At 38.1% G+C, this 14,596-nt stretch overlaps 1 pseudogene; it reads right to left on the reverse strand.

Moving 5' to 3' along the window:
* Positions 1–6,825: 6,825 nt before the first annotated feature.
* LOC107518338 lies at positions 6,826–7,694 on the reverse strand (annotated as a pseudogene).
* Between the last annotated feature and the right edge of the window lie 6,902 nt (positions 7,695–14,596).

A 14,596-nucleotide genomic window follows, 5' to 3' on the forward strand; every position in this document is an offset into this window, starting at 1 on the left:
ACACAAAGAGTCAACCTTTCTGTTAATGGATTTCAGTTAATGTATTAACATTTGTTCCATAATTATTACAAATGTATCGCCCAATGCGAGATATTAAGATGTTAATAATAGGGGGAAATGTGAGTAAGGAAGAGAAGGAGTATATGGAAATGCTCTGGAGTATCTGCCCAATTTTCTGTAAATTGAGAACTGCTCTAAGAAAATAACGCCAATAAAAATTCAAATTAAGGCATTCTTTATTGTATAAATGTTAAATTTTATAAATATGGTAATTTATTATGGCTATGTAGAACATTCCTCTTTTTCCATAACACCTATTTTCTAAACACATGCTGGCATGTTTAAAAAATAGGTATTATGATGCCTGTAATTAACTCTGAAAAGATTCAAGTAAACAAAAATATGGGGTTAATGAGAGAGAGAGAGAGAGAGACAGAGAGAGAGACAGGAGAGAGTGAGAGAGAGATAGTTGGGGCCAGGAAGAGAACAAAAACACGAATATCGTAAAATATGAGAATCTAGGCAAAGGTTCTAAGGGAGTATTGTGAACAATTCTTCTTAAGACTGATATTTTTTGAGGAAAAAAAAGATGAAAGGAAACTATGAGAAAAATAAAATAGAATTAAATTGCTAGGTTAACAATTTACATTCTATTCCTGGAATGTAACTTTCAACTTTCAGGAAATCATTTAACCTTTCTGTACTTCGAGTCCTTTAGCTCTAAAATGGAGGCCAACAATTCTTATTTTTTTTCTTCAAGTTGTAGAGAAACTCTAATTAATGAATTAGTGAGTGGAGAACTGTTTGTGAAGCATTTTTAGTGTTCTATCTTACATTTTTTAAGTCGTCTCTCTCTTTAGCATTTAGTCTCTGTATCACTTAATCGACATTCTATATACACACTAAGATTACTCTATTTGTAAACTTTTAACTTAATGAAGATTTACAAGTATTATTAATCCAACGTATTAATATTTCAAATAAGGAAGAGGGGGGTGTGGTTAGAGGATCAGCATCAGTGTTTGATGTCACTTTTACCCTGTTAGTCCATAAAAGGTTAGGTGTTAGAACACTTAAAGTTTGTTAAAGTAAAATACAAAATGGAGACCAAACTTGAAAATTCCCTGAGCAGACAAAACCATTTAAGCCAATTAAGCAAGACTAAATTTAGCTTCTTTCATGAACATACACAAAATTTAGGTTATTTCTTGTAAATACCTCTGATAATCATAAAACAAACTTAAGTCAGCCTCCTAAAATGGTACAAGATAATCACTTTTAACCAACTCCCTGCTATCTGGAAACTCTCATTGTAAAAGATAAATAACTTCCTCATTTTTACTTTGGAAACCATCTCTAATATCAGGACTGAATTTCACGTCGGTTTTGGGTTAGAAAGCTCCTAACAGATTATTGTGAACTGTTCTTAGGTGCACAATAAACTCTTACTAAATACCGCTTTACTGATCTGATTTTAATTTATACTGTTTGGGGATTTTTGACAAGGTTAAGCACGAAGAAAGGGCTGCTGCTGAAACCCTTATTACAAACCAGAGATGGTGATCAGGTGCTAAGGCCCTTTTGACCAATGCTAGATTGATGTAACGGCGAGATGATAAGTGTGTACACTGTAGTTGCTGAAGAATATATTTTTTAAATCTGTTCTTCAGCAACCATTTATTGAGCACCTACCATGGGCTAGGTTCTGTTCTAGGCATTTGAGATACAGAGAGGAAGGAGAGAGAAGAGGCTCTATCTCATGAAAGTTATGTTCTGGTTGGAGGCAGCTGATAATAAGCCAATAAATAATAATAAAAATCAGATAACCCTAAGCACTATTCAGAAAAATAAAACTGAGTAATGTGAAAGAAAGTGACCAGCAGAGACTTCAGGTTTGATGGTCTAGGAAGGTCACCCTGAGTAAAGAACAGTTAACATATCTGAATGCTAAGAAGAGGGCAAAAATGCTAGTGGAGTTGAGGAGAGGGCCAGAATCCACATAGAAGGACTAAGTAGTATAAGAAAACTCTTTGATAGGAAAGATCTTGGTATATTTATGGGGCCAGAGCAGAGTGGGCAAAGGAGAAGGAGGCATAGGGTATATCTGAGAGACAGGAGGATGGAGATCATGCAGGGAATGGAATTTGTAAGCCAGGATAAGGAGATTAAATTTTATTTTAAGTTTGATTATAAGCTGTTGCAGTTTTTTTTTTCTCCAAGAGTAATATGATCTGATTTTATTTTCCGTGAAATTATTCTGGATTCCTTGAAGAAAATGTATTGTAGATGTGACAGCAGAAGCAGGGAGATTGGTGAAAAAGTCATTGCTGTTATTGTAGTGAACAGGTTGGTGGATAGTGGCTAAGAATGGCAATTGTAGAGGAGACGGAGAGAAGTACATGGAATTCAGGATGCGTTTTGGGAAGTAGAGTTGATAAGATGCACATGTTGATGGAAAGAGACTAATAAAAATAATGATAATGATAATAATCTTTTAGAATTTTATTTAATCCTCATAACCACACTCTAAAGTAGATATTGTTATGAACCCTAATTTACAAATAAAGAAATGGAGGCACAGAGAGGTAAAGTATCTAAGTTTTAACTGTTAAGTAAAACTAAGTTAATGTTTTGATTGTGTGGAGTGGTGCTATTTGCTGAAATGGGGAAAACTAATGGAAGACCAGGTTTGGGCAAGAAAATGTGGCTCTTTTGGCCATGTTAAATTTGATGCATTTATTAGCTATCCAAGTGGACATATCAAGTAGATAGTTGAATGTTTAGGTGTGATGTTCTGGGGAGAAGTATTTGTAAGTCATAGGATTGGGTGATATCAGTTAGGAAGAGTATATATGGAGAGATAAGGAGGTTTCAGAAGAGATTCTTGGAGATGCTAGCACTTAGGAGTGGAAGAGAAAAGGAGCCTACATGAGTCTTTAAATAAAGATCAACCAACTGGAGAAAGAGAGAGAAAGCCTTTCATACCTGCTAGCAGGAGTGAGAGTCTGAAAGTGCAACCCATGGTTAGCAGGTGTTATACAGGCACATAGGTTGCTAGAGTAATGAAGAAACCAACCAGTAGTTCTTAGAATTAGATGACCTAAGGGTAAACGAGTCTGGAAAAGTATATTTAGAAGTTGAAGTTTGGCAAGGAACCAGAGAATTTTTGGACAATCTGGACAAATACATGCCAAATACATGGTTTCAGGGTTAGCAAGAGAAGCTTACAAGATCTTGCAAAAGTGTTTCAAGAGAGATGGTAAGCCCCGCCCAGGGGTGGAAGGAGGAAAAGGAGAACCTGATATCACAGAGGACATAAGAGAAAAGTTTTTGAGAAGGAGGAAATTGTCAGTGTGTTGAATTTGCAGAGAAAAAGTATAAGACAAGAACAGAGAAGTAAGTAACACTTGGAGTCGTCAATGTGGAAATCACTGGGGATCTCAGACTAGCTCAGCTGAGTGGCAGGAAAGAAAGCTTGATGGTGGTGTGCTAAAGGAGTGGGAACTGAAAAGTGGAGACAGCATTGTGTATATGCGCTTGTATTCATAGGTAACCTTATAACATACAAACTATTGCTTACTATAAATATGATCCTAAACCTTGCAATTTTCACTTAATAAAATTTGTCTCAGCAAATTTAAGAACTATGGTGTTTCAAAAAAGGACTGTATGTAATGCCTCTACAATGAACACTGATGTTGTTTCTATCTGTTTAATATTATAAACAATGTTTCAGGAAGGGTGTTTGTACTTGCATTTTTTAATTCTTGTGTGAGTGTATCTTTAGGATAAATTCATAAAAGTAGAACAATTGGGTCAAAGGGTATGTTTATGTAAATACTGATGAATACGCAAATTTTATACAAAGAGTATCTACTACTTATTTACCAGGGCACCTAGTTCTCCAAAGCTTGTTAACTCAGAGATTGTTTGCCAATTGGATAAATGAGAAATTATTGAATTTGATTTCAATTTTATTATTTATTACTTTAATTACATAATTTTTAAGCAGAAAAGTGATGTAGTGCATATTTTTATAAAAGCCATTTATATTTTTTCCCTCTGAATTCATGACCTTCATCCAGTTTTTTTTTTTTCTATTGGTTAGTTGGTTCTTATTGATTTGGATGTACCATAATATATTAATGAAAGTATACTTTTATTGATTATTTATGTTGCTAATATTCTTATCACACTTTTTCTGGCCCTTAGACTTTGATTATAGTAATTTTTTTTTTTTAAACGGAGTCAGAATTATCAGTCTTTTTTTTTTTTTCAGGGCTTCACGGCTTTGTGTCATGCTTAGAAAAACCATCCCTACTGTAATAATATAATTTCTCTGTAATAACATAATATAATTTCTCTATATTTTCTTAGAATTCTTTCATTTTTGGCTCTTGTAATTTCTCCGACTTTATCTGTTATTCTCCCTCTCTTTAAGTCTCCTACAGTCATGCTGCTGTCATGTCAGACACACTCCTGACTCAGAGTCTTTGCTCCTGCTTTTTTTCTCCACCTGCAAAACATTTCCCCACCATATCTACACATTTCTCTCCCTAACCTTCTTTGGTCTTTGTCAGAAATTACCTTCTCAAGAAGGATTTCTCTGACCACCCTATGTCAAGCTGTGATTCCTGCCCTTCCTGCTTTATTTTTCTTTATAACATAAATTCTCATTTAGCATATTGCATGCTCTGATTTTCATTTATTTTCTCTCTCTCTGCTTTCCAATACAATGAAAGTTCTACAAAGGCAGACTATTTTTTAAAATTTGTTTTGTTTGCTGTGATTTTGACAATGACTAGCACATACTAGATATTCAATAAATACCTGTTGACTGTCAGCAGATGCATAATAATAATAATAATAATAATTTACATTTTAGGAAGTATAGAAAATAAAGCAATCTGAAACATTAAGGTAAGTAGGTCAAATATTCAAAAAGATAATGAAATAATTAGATTTTTTAAGGTAAAAATGGGATATTTTATACATAAGGATATAACTTACATGAGTTGTAGTACCAATAGAATTCCTAAAAGTGAAAATATAATCTTTGAAATTATTATGACGACACCTAATTGATATGGTATTTGTCAAGTACTGGCAACATTTGAAGCATTTAAAAAACGTTTTTATAAACTAATTTAATCTGAGGAAGGTGCGATGAGAAAGTTGAGGCACAGAGGTAAAAGACCTTGCCAGAAGTTAGTTACCAACTAAGTGGTGAAGACAGGATTTGGACCCAGATGAGCTGCATCCCCAACCATTCCCGTTGTTCTCTAGCTACTTTAATTTCCCAAGTGTACTTTGTTTTCTCTGACCATGCCCCTGAACTTTGTAAAGCAAATGGTGTTTATAAGATCTGTCAGTGTCTGCCTGCCAGGTCCTATGGACTATCATTGATGTGGTTTGAAAACTTTAAGAACAGATTGGAATTTGACCTGAGCAATCCCAAGGACTATTTAGAGACAACCTATAAAACACTGTTAATTTCTGAAAACTGCATTCTCCCCAAGACAAACAACACAGAACAGCACCTAAGAGTGAAATTGTTTGGAAATCTCAGTTGAAATCTGATTCAGTTCTGATCTGAGCCAGTTTTGGGATGTGATGGGTTGAGACTGCCCCCATGTGGGTATAAGGCAAAATGACAGAAGCAAACCAGCTTTGGGAGAACTCTGCTAACTGGTGTTTCCTTCTAACCACTTTGTCCCAGGACCTATGGCCACTCATGAGGTTCTGCCATGCTAGTATTTTTCTAGAGAGTATCCATTGTTTAAACTAATCACAGGATAAAAATTCTATAGCAAGTATGGCATTCTTAGCTCTGTCTAACATGAGACCAGCTAACCTTTTCATCTTATGTTCCAATAAGGGTATTTCTCTATTCTCTGCACATGCCAGGCACACTCCTCATTCTGGGCTTCCACAGGTATCATCTTGTGGCCTGGAATGCCCTTTTCCCCCCTTTCTACCAGAAGAAATGCTCATAATCTTTGAAAACCCAGCTAAAAATTTTTGTGACCCTGTCCTTGCTTTCAAGAGCCCGAGTTATATTGGAATGAAGTGTTTCTTTTGACCTCACATGCCCCACTCTTGGACCGTGCAACCCACTAGCAAGCTGGTACCTTTTACTTTAAAATATTCTTAAATGCATTTTTATCCCAAGACTTTTAAACAATAGAAAACAACTAGTTTAGGCACCTGTATTTTCCATGATGACTACTGAAACATCTTAAACGATTTCCCTCCTTTCATTCTTTTTCCCCTTCAATCATTCTCTAGTTGCCAGAGTGATGTGTTCAAAAATAGACATTAACGAGCCACTCTGTTAAGTGAAATTCTTTGATGGCTTTCCTTTGTTTGTAGAGTGGGCTTCAAATATTTTGATTTCGCACATTGATTAGCAAATACTTTTCAGCATGTACCCACAACATAGATTTATTTAGATATTTATAAATCATACATGTATTACAGAAAAGCATCTGAACATTCTGAAATGGCATTTTTTCCTCCCAGCTAAAATAAGTTTATTTAAGAATGAGTCAACACACACAAAAAATATAGAATTAGTAGTAGTACTTGCTCACAGCTAAGCCACTCAGGGCCTAGCGCATCTGGACCTGGGCAGGTGTGGCCTTCCCTGGTGGCTAGGGCCTCTAGGGGTGAAGCCTCACTCCGATGCCTTGCCTGCTTGCAGGGACCTGCCAGGGCCCCCACGAGTCTGCCCTCCAGCTCCCTGGGACTAGCAGGTCACGCGCTCAAACGCTTCACTGAGGGTGGGGCCTGGCTGGGGTGCGCAGAGTCTCGGTGGGCTGGACCTCAGTCGCTGCTGTGCCCTCGCCTCCTCTTGTGCCATGGCGAGGCAGAGTCGGAGTCCTGCCTGCCTGGGCACAAGCCTGGGACACCGAGGAATCTGCCCACCTCCTCTGCTCCTTTTCTCTCGTCTCTTTCTCGTGCATCTTCTTTTTCTTCTCTTTCCTGCGCTTCCGGCGGCTCGCAGGGCCCGGCGCCATCTTCTCAGGCCCAGGCTTCTTCCGGGTGGGGGCGGCGGCCGAGCGGCTGCTCTGCACGCGGTGCCGCGTGACGCCGACAGCCGCAGCTTAGCCGCTTGCGTGTCTTCTTGGGACAACGGCATCGGCCTGCAGAGCCACTGTAGCTCCCCAGGCCCTGGAGCCATTCCGCTCCCTTCTCCTCGGGGTTCCCCCTTCCCGCCTGCCGCCTTCCACAAAGTCTTCCATGCTCAAGTGCTTGGAGCCTGGCGCTGCCACGAGCGCCTCCGGCTTCGCCCGCCTCAGGGCCGCCAACGCCCGCTCCAGGCTCAGACCCGCGCCGTCCGCGCGGCCCGTCGCGTGTCAGGTGAGGTCGCGGCCCTCCTGCCAGCGGCCCACTGGGGCCATCAACCAGTTGCCCAGGTAGTTCTCCCTCTGCTTGGCGGTCTTCAGTCCGCCCAGCCGAACTGGTGCTGCGCTCCGCTCCGCTCCCACCCAGGCGGCCGGAGCCGAACAAGGTGCGGGACCCGGCCTCTGCGTCCCCTGGCCTCCCCTGCACCGGCGGCTCCGCCAAATGGCGTTCTTTAAAGCCCGAGCCACTCATCTGCCTTGTCTCTGAGCATTATCCTCTATATGCCTGACATACTTGACCTCGGACAGGACAACCTCCGGGCCCATGGCTGCACCATATGCTTTCATATCGTGCCTTGGCATTTGCGTGGAATATCTTTGACCTCATTTGTCTGCTATGAGTTTCTAGTCATTTTTAAAAAGTATGTGTACAGAAGCCATTCGTCTTTGAGCTTTTCCAAATCCCACTTCTGAACCCTAGAATCAGCCGCTTCCTCAGTTGGTGCTTGGATAACATCTTCACATTCCCCCCAAATCGTTTTTTCTTTTCTTTTTTCTTTTTAACCATATCGTAGAGCTTTAATTGATTTGTCCCATTTTCTGTTAAGACTTGAGGGAAGAAACTGTTTATCTTTGCAACCTTCCCAGTTCATGGAGGGAGTTTAAAAAGTGTTTGTGGAGTGAATAAGTGAATGTCAGTACCTACCATTAAGTCTACAGACTGTTTATGTCTCCAAACAATTTCCTTATAAATAAACCTGTCACCACCAGTCACTAGAGGGAGAGGTCCTGACCTCTGTGGTGGGAGACCTCCATCTCCTGTAACTGAAGGAGTAAAAAAAAAACTCTTCCTTTGCAGGAAACTTCTTGCCAGGGACTTTTCTTAATGACCTCAGACACCTGGAATTATTTTGCTCTGTATCTTCTGTTCTGCCTTAGGACTGCTGTTCTTGTCTGTGCTACTGCTCAAGGTGGGAAGAGGGGAGAATCCCAGACATTTGTGTATACCCAGGTTTTTTTGTGTTGTTTGTTTTGTTTCTTCCTTGTTCTCTGTCATCTGGCCTGACTATATATATATATATATAGACTATATATATATATATTTTGGGGGGGGCGGGGATGGGGTGGGTGGTACAGAGGGGTATGGTGACCACTCCATTATAATCTCCATAGAACAAGGATGATGTCTATTTTGCTCACCATTGACTGCTGCCCAATACACTGTTCAAGAAGTGTTATGTTGATTGAACTGAACTGGTGCCCTTAGCCAAGCCCACCCCAGTCCCCTAAAGAGATTGATGCAGACAGAGTGAATGACAACAGTATATAATGAAGTGCTCTGAGGCTACCTAGGAAGGAGCAGGAGACCAGGCTTCATCAGAAGGGCTTTCCATGAGCCAATAAGCTGAGTAATCTCGAGTGAAGCCATAATGAACCTCATGTCAGAGGGGCAACCGGTTGCCAATTCTCTGTGCATATGGTGTGCTTTTTTGCTAAACTTCCCTGGAGCTCTTTTGCTAATTTAACTTTTCTTAATAATCAGCAGATGGCTTCTGTCTGGGAAATCATCAGCTGGTGCTTAGCAATGGCAGATTCAAGAGGAGGCATGGGACTTGTTAGGGGTGGGGAATACAGATGCCAACATGCAGAATGCCATGTGAAGTTCTAGGCATTTTCTAATTGGTGTTAGAGGGACTGAGGACAGCTGAGAGGGATAATAGGAAGAACCCTTCCTGGAAGGAAGATTGATGCTCAGGAAACCAGGCAACGGAAATCGGGAACAACTCCAGAATATAGACTAGTTCTTTCTGAGTACTCATTATCTAGTAGTACGTATTATACCTTTATCTACACAATCAAAGTACAGGGAATATAAACTGACCCACCATTTATTCACATGTTTATCCATTCAACAAATATGTGTTGAGGCTCTAATTGTGCACCATGCCCCAGAGAGCTGGGGTAATTACACAAATCAGCTAAACACAGTCATTGAGATTACCGGGAGGTGTTGATTCCCTAGCACTTTCCGGATCTGGACAGTGGCAGTGAGACGTATTCTGGGGCACTCTGAATGGTCCAAAGCACTGATTTTTTTCTGATACATAGGAACATTATCAATCTTTTGACCACTGCATACCCAGAGACTAGAACATTCCTGGAAATTAATAAGGGCTCAATAAACATTTTTGGAATGAATATCCAGCTAACGTACCAATCAAGAATAAAAGTAGATTTGTCAAAGGTGCTGAGGCAATTCAGTGAGAGAAACAATAGTCTTTTCAACAAATGCTGTAGGGATAATCAGATATGCAAAAAGATGAATTTTGGACCTCTGCCTCACATCATACACAAGAATTAGTTGAAAGTGGGTCTAATCCAATGCTAAAGCTATAAAATTTTCTTAGAAGAAAGTAAACAGCCAGAATAATAAATATATAACCTTTCTGGAATACCTTTCAGTGCAACCTCACCTCTACCAAGCACTGGCAATGTGGAGATTGAAAATGTGAATACTATTCCTAGGATGTCTGACATTGATATCCATAGAAGCTCACCGTCACTACCATTTGCCACCAATTATATTCAACCAATGTCTGCTTCCTCATATTTTAAGTTGTGAATGGAAGTCTTGTGAATGTTGCAACTATAGACAGAGCCTAGGTCACAGGTTTATATTCTAGTTGAGTTCCAGCTTCTATGTTAGGGAGATGGCATGTGTACTACAGGGAGTTCCCCATGAGTAAATCTTCATGATCTTGGGTTAGACAATGATTTTTTAGAGATAGCATCTAAAGCACAAGCCATAAAAATAGTTTGACCAATTTGACTTCATCCAAATTAAAAATTTTGTGTTTTAAATGAACCATCAAGCAAGTGACAAAACCTAAACACTAGGAGAAAATCATATACCAAATAATGGATTCCTATCCATAAAGAACTCTTAAAGCTCAATAATAAAGCAAATAAGCCAATTAAAAATCAGCAAAGGATTTAAACAGTCATTTTTCCAAAGAAGACATATAAATAGCCAATAAGCACATGAAAAGATGCTTAAGATCATTAGTCATTAGAGAAATGTATATCAAAACCACAATGAGATACTACTTCACACCTATTAGAATGGATGTAATCAAAAGAACATGCAATTGAAGTATCAGTGAGGGTGTGGACAAAATGAAATCATTAAACATTGCTGGTGGGATTTAAAAACATGCAACAATTTTGGGTAACAATCTAGCAGTTTGTCAAAATCTTAAACATAGAGTTATCACATAATCCAGCAGTTCAACTCCTAGGTGTGAAAACTTATACGTCAATGTTTATAGAGGCATTCATAATAACTAAAAAGTAGAAATTATGTACTGATACCTGCTATAAAATAGATACATTTCAAAAACTCTGTTTTCCAGAGGAAACCAGACACAAAAGGCTACATGCTGTATAATTGTTTTCATATGAAATGTCCAGAATAGGTAACTTCATAGAGGTTAGGGTGGGGTGAAATGAAGAGTAGGGAGTGGTACTTATGGGTATCAGGTTTCTTTTTTGCTATGATGAAATGTTCTAAATAAAGATTATGGCAAAGGTTGCACAACTTTGTAAACGCACCAAAAAGCATTTAATTATATACTTTAAATGGATATATTTTATGGCATGTGAGTTATATTTCAGTAATGTTGTTTTATAAAAAAAAGAGAATGAAAACTTTTTAGAAATACATGTAAAAAAATTACTTCACAAAAATCCCTGCCTAGAAAGTTATTGAAGGATATGTTGCATTGAGTCAATGGGATAAACTTAGAAAGACATAAACCTATATAATCTACATGTCTCATAGTATTGGAACTTTATTATAAGATAGCAGCAAAGGAAATCTCAGGATGACAGCCATGAAGCAGCCTGAAAAAAACAATTCTAAACATAAGCTGGAGGAGAAGAGCTTCAATAGGGATGTCTCCAAGAAAATTAAAAGATATTTTGGTTTATATGATGGATTCGACCTTGTGAAAAGTATTATTTAGAGCTGACATTTCCAGAGTTAACTAGAGTTGGTGGTTAGAAAACTAAACAAACAGGAAAAGAGGTAATTGTTAATTGTGAAAGGACAAAAAATTGAATAAGAAATGTAATCAGAATAAATGACTAGGCTCAATAGTGAACAACATTTACATGGTTCTAATGTTATAATTGAGTATCGATACAATTGACGTTGCCCAGTTGACAATAGACAGTGCAACACACCAAATAATGGTAGAGTTGGGATTGAAACTCGGGAATCAGAGTTCATTGTCTGCCAAAAGACCACATTGACAGTGCATTTCACAAGTTTAAAAGTGAGTTTGGCTCTACTCTAAGGTACTTAAACATACAAATTATCCCATCAATCTCTGAGAAAATCCTTTCCAGCTCTTTACAACTGTTCAGCTTTTGAATACTCTTGTTTTTCCCTATGAACAATGGAAAAAGTAGCTCCAATGAGTGAGAACTGAGGAGACACTATCTTTTTGTTAATGTTCCAACATTTTTTTAGTTGTTCCATTTTCATCCTGGACAGCTTTATTAAAACAGCTTTATTGAGGTATAATTCACATGCCTGTGTAAATATAATCTCACAATGAGATTTACAATGTACCCATTTAAAGCATACAACTTAATGGTTTTGAGTATTAGGTCATTAAAAGTTTTTAAGTTGTAAAATATACATAACAAAATTTGCCACTTTAACTATTTTAAGAGTATAATTCAGTGGCATTAATTACATTCACAGTGTTTTATAACCATTATCACTACCTAATTCAAAACTCATTCATCACCCCACACAGAAACTCTGTGCCCATTATGGAGTAACTCCCTTATCTCTCCTCTACCTGGTTGCTAGTAACCTGTAGTATACCTTATATCTTTCAAATTTTACCTGTTTTAGATGTTTCATGTAAGGAGAATCATGTAATATTTGTCTGGCCTATTTCAGTTAGCATAATGTTTTCAAGATAGACCTATGTTATAGGATGTATTATAACTTTATTCATTTTTAAGAATCTTAGTTCATTGTATATTCTACATTTTATTTATCCATTCATCTGCTGATAGACATTTGGGCTGTTTCTACCTTTTGACTATTGTGCTTAATGCATCTGTGAGGTCCTGCTCTTAATTGAGACACCATTTTGGAATTCAGAATACATGGGGTTGGAAGTTAGTAGTCCTGAAGTTTAGCCTTGGGTCTGTCTGTGAATAGCTATGAGGTCCTGAACAAATAACTTTCTCATTGGGCTCAAGTTTTCTCATCTGTAAATGAGAGAGCTTTTAAAATATTTATTTGAACACTTTTAGATATCAAGATTTAACATAAGATTGCCCTTGGGAAAAAAAAAACAGATAAATGTTGTATTCTACTAATACAAATATATTTTACAAATTCAAATTTGTAATAACAAACAATGATGATAATATATGCTATTTTGATATATAAGAAATAAAATCAGAGACTATTGCTGGCAGTTAATATCTGTTGGCCCATTAATGAGTCTCTTTCTGAACATACAACACTATCCTAATTTTTTGGAGATGCGGAGAGATTTCATCTCTGATTACTCATGGCAAGAAACAAAACCCATTTGAGCTGGGTTTTAACCCAAATTTGCAAAAAGATATAGGTAGGTAAAAGAACCTCTAGGTCAGATAGAGACTAGGGCCTATAGTACATACCAGAATAATATCCAGTCACCTTTCTGGAATACCTTTAATTGAAACCTCACCTCTACTAAGCACTGGCAATGTGGAGATTGAAAATGTGAATACTACTACTAGGATGTCTGGCATTGACACTCACAGAAGCCCACCATCACCACCGTTTGCCACCAGCAACTCCAGGAACGGATTCAACCATTGCCTGCTTCCTCAGATTTTAAGTTGTGAATGGAAGTCTTGTGAAGGCTGCAACTATGGTCAGAGCCTAGGCCACATGCTTATATTCTAGTTGAAAGGGAGACTGGAAAATAGAGTTCTGGCTTCTATGTTGGGGAGATGGCATGTGTACTATAGGGAGTTCCCTAAATATAGGAAATATATCCACAGTTCATGGTTGGCCATCAATTGGACTAATGGCCATTGCAGTCCTGAATTCTTTCCTCTGGAAAATGTAGATAAATATCGCATATAATAAATTTATTTTAAATATATAATAAATTTATTTAAAACATTAATTCAGGAAAATTTGAGTAATCGTAAAGATTGTAAAGTGATTGCCTTTCATTCTGAATGCAATGGGAAGCCGATGGAGATTTCTGAGTAGAGAAATGAGATGATTTGGCTTACATTTTAAAAGAATAACTGAGCATACTATGTAGAAAGAAGATTTGTATCATGAGGGGGCACAAATGTAGCATGGGCTCTAGTCAGAGTCTATTTTAATAGTCTACGTGAAAGATGATGGTGACTTATGCCAGTATGATATTTGGAAGGTCACAGGAATAGGTCAGATTGAGGATATATTTTGAGATGAGAGTTTATAGAATTTGCTTATAGCATGAATATGGAGTATATGAAAAATAGAGGAGCCAAGAATGATTCTAAAGTTTTGCTTTGATCAACCGAGTTGTCATTTTCTGAAAAGAGGGTGGAGCAAGTTTGGAGTGGTGACATATGCAGAATTAGGTTTCATTTATGGAACTGTTAAATTTGAGATAACTCTTAGACATTGAAGTAAAGATATTTAGATGCTTACAGTTTGGAGGAGAGGGCTAGACTAGAAATACAAATTGGGAAACGTTGGCTGTAGATAACAAATAAAACCTTGGGTGAAATGAAATCAACTAGAGAGTGTGAGTAGATGGAGAAGAGTAGAGTTTAGAGGGCTGAGCCTGGCTACTCTAACTTTGTGCCCCCAACACAAGAAGACCTTCATATGTTTGTAGAAACAGACAGAATATAAGAGATACTGTGAGTGGTCATCCACTGTCAGAGCAGTCCAACCTGTCTTTTTGACAGCATGGACTCCTTAAGTACCCCTTTTCTCCATCTGCTACATGGTTGGCTGTCCTGGGATCAGCATCTCAGAGTAATCATGGCAGTGAGCTGTGGTAAGCTCGATGTTATTGTGTTACTTGGGCCTATATGAATTCTAATGATCACATGGCCTTATGATTTTGTGTTAGTAGGGTAAGTTGTGAAATCGTGGATGAGCTTCCGTGTTTTTGATGTGTGGTAGAGTTATTTATTTTGGAAGAGTTGTGTCCTTCAAGATT

Source organism: Rousettus aegyptiacus, unplaced genomic scaffold (genome assembly GCF_014176215.1).
Source record: "Rousettus aegyptiacus isolate mRouAeg1 unplaced genomic scaffold, mRouAeg1.p scaffold_m13_p_1, whole genome shotgun sequence".
In the NCBI taxonomy this organism is placed as follows: Eukaryota; Metazoa; Chordata; class Mammalia; order Chiroptera; family Pteropodidae; genus Rousettus; species Rousettus aegyptiacus.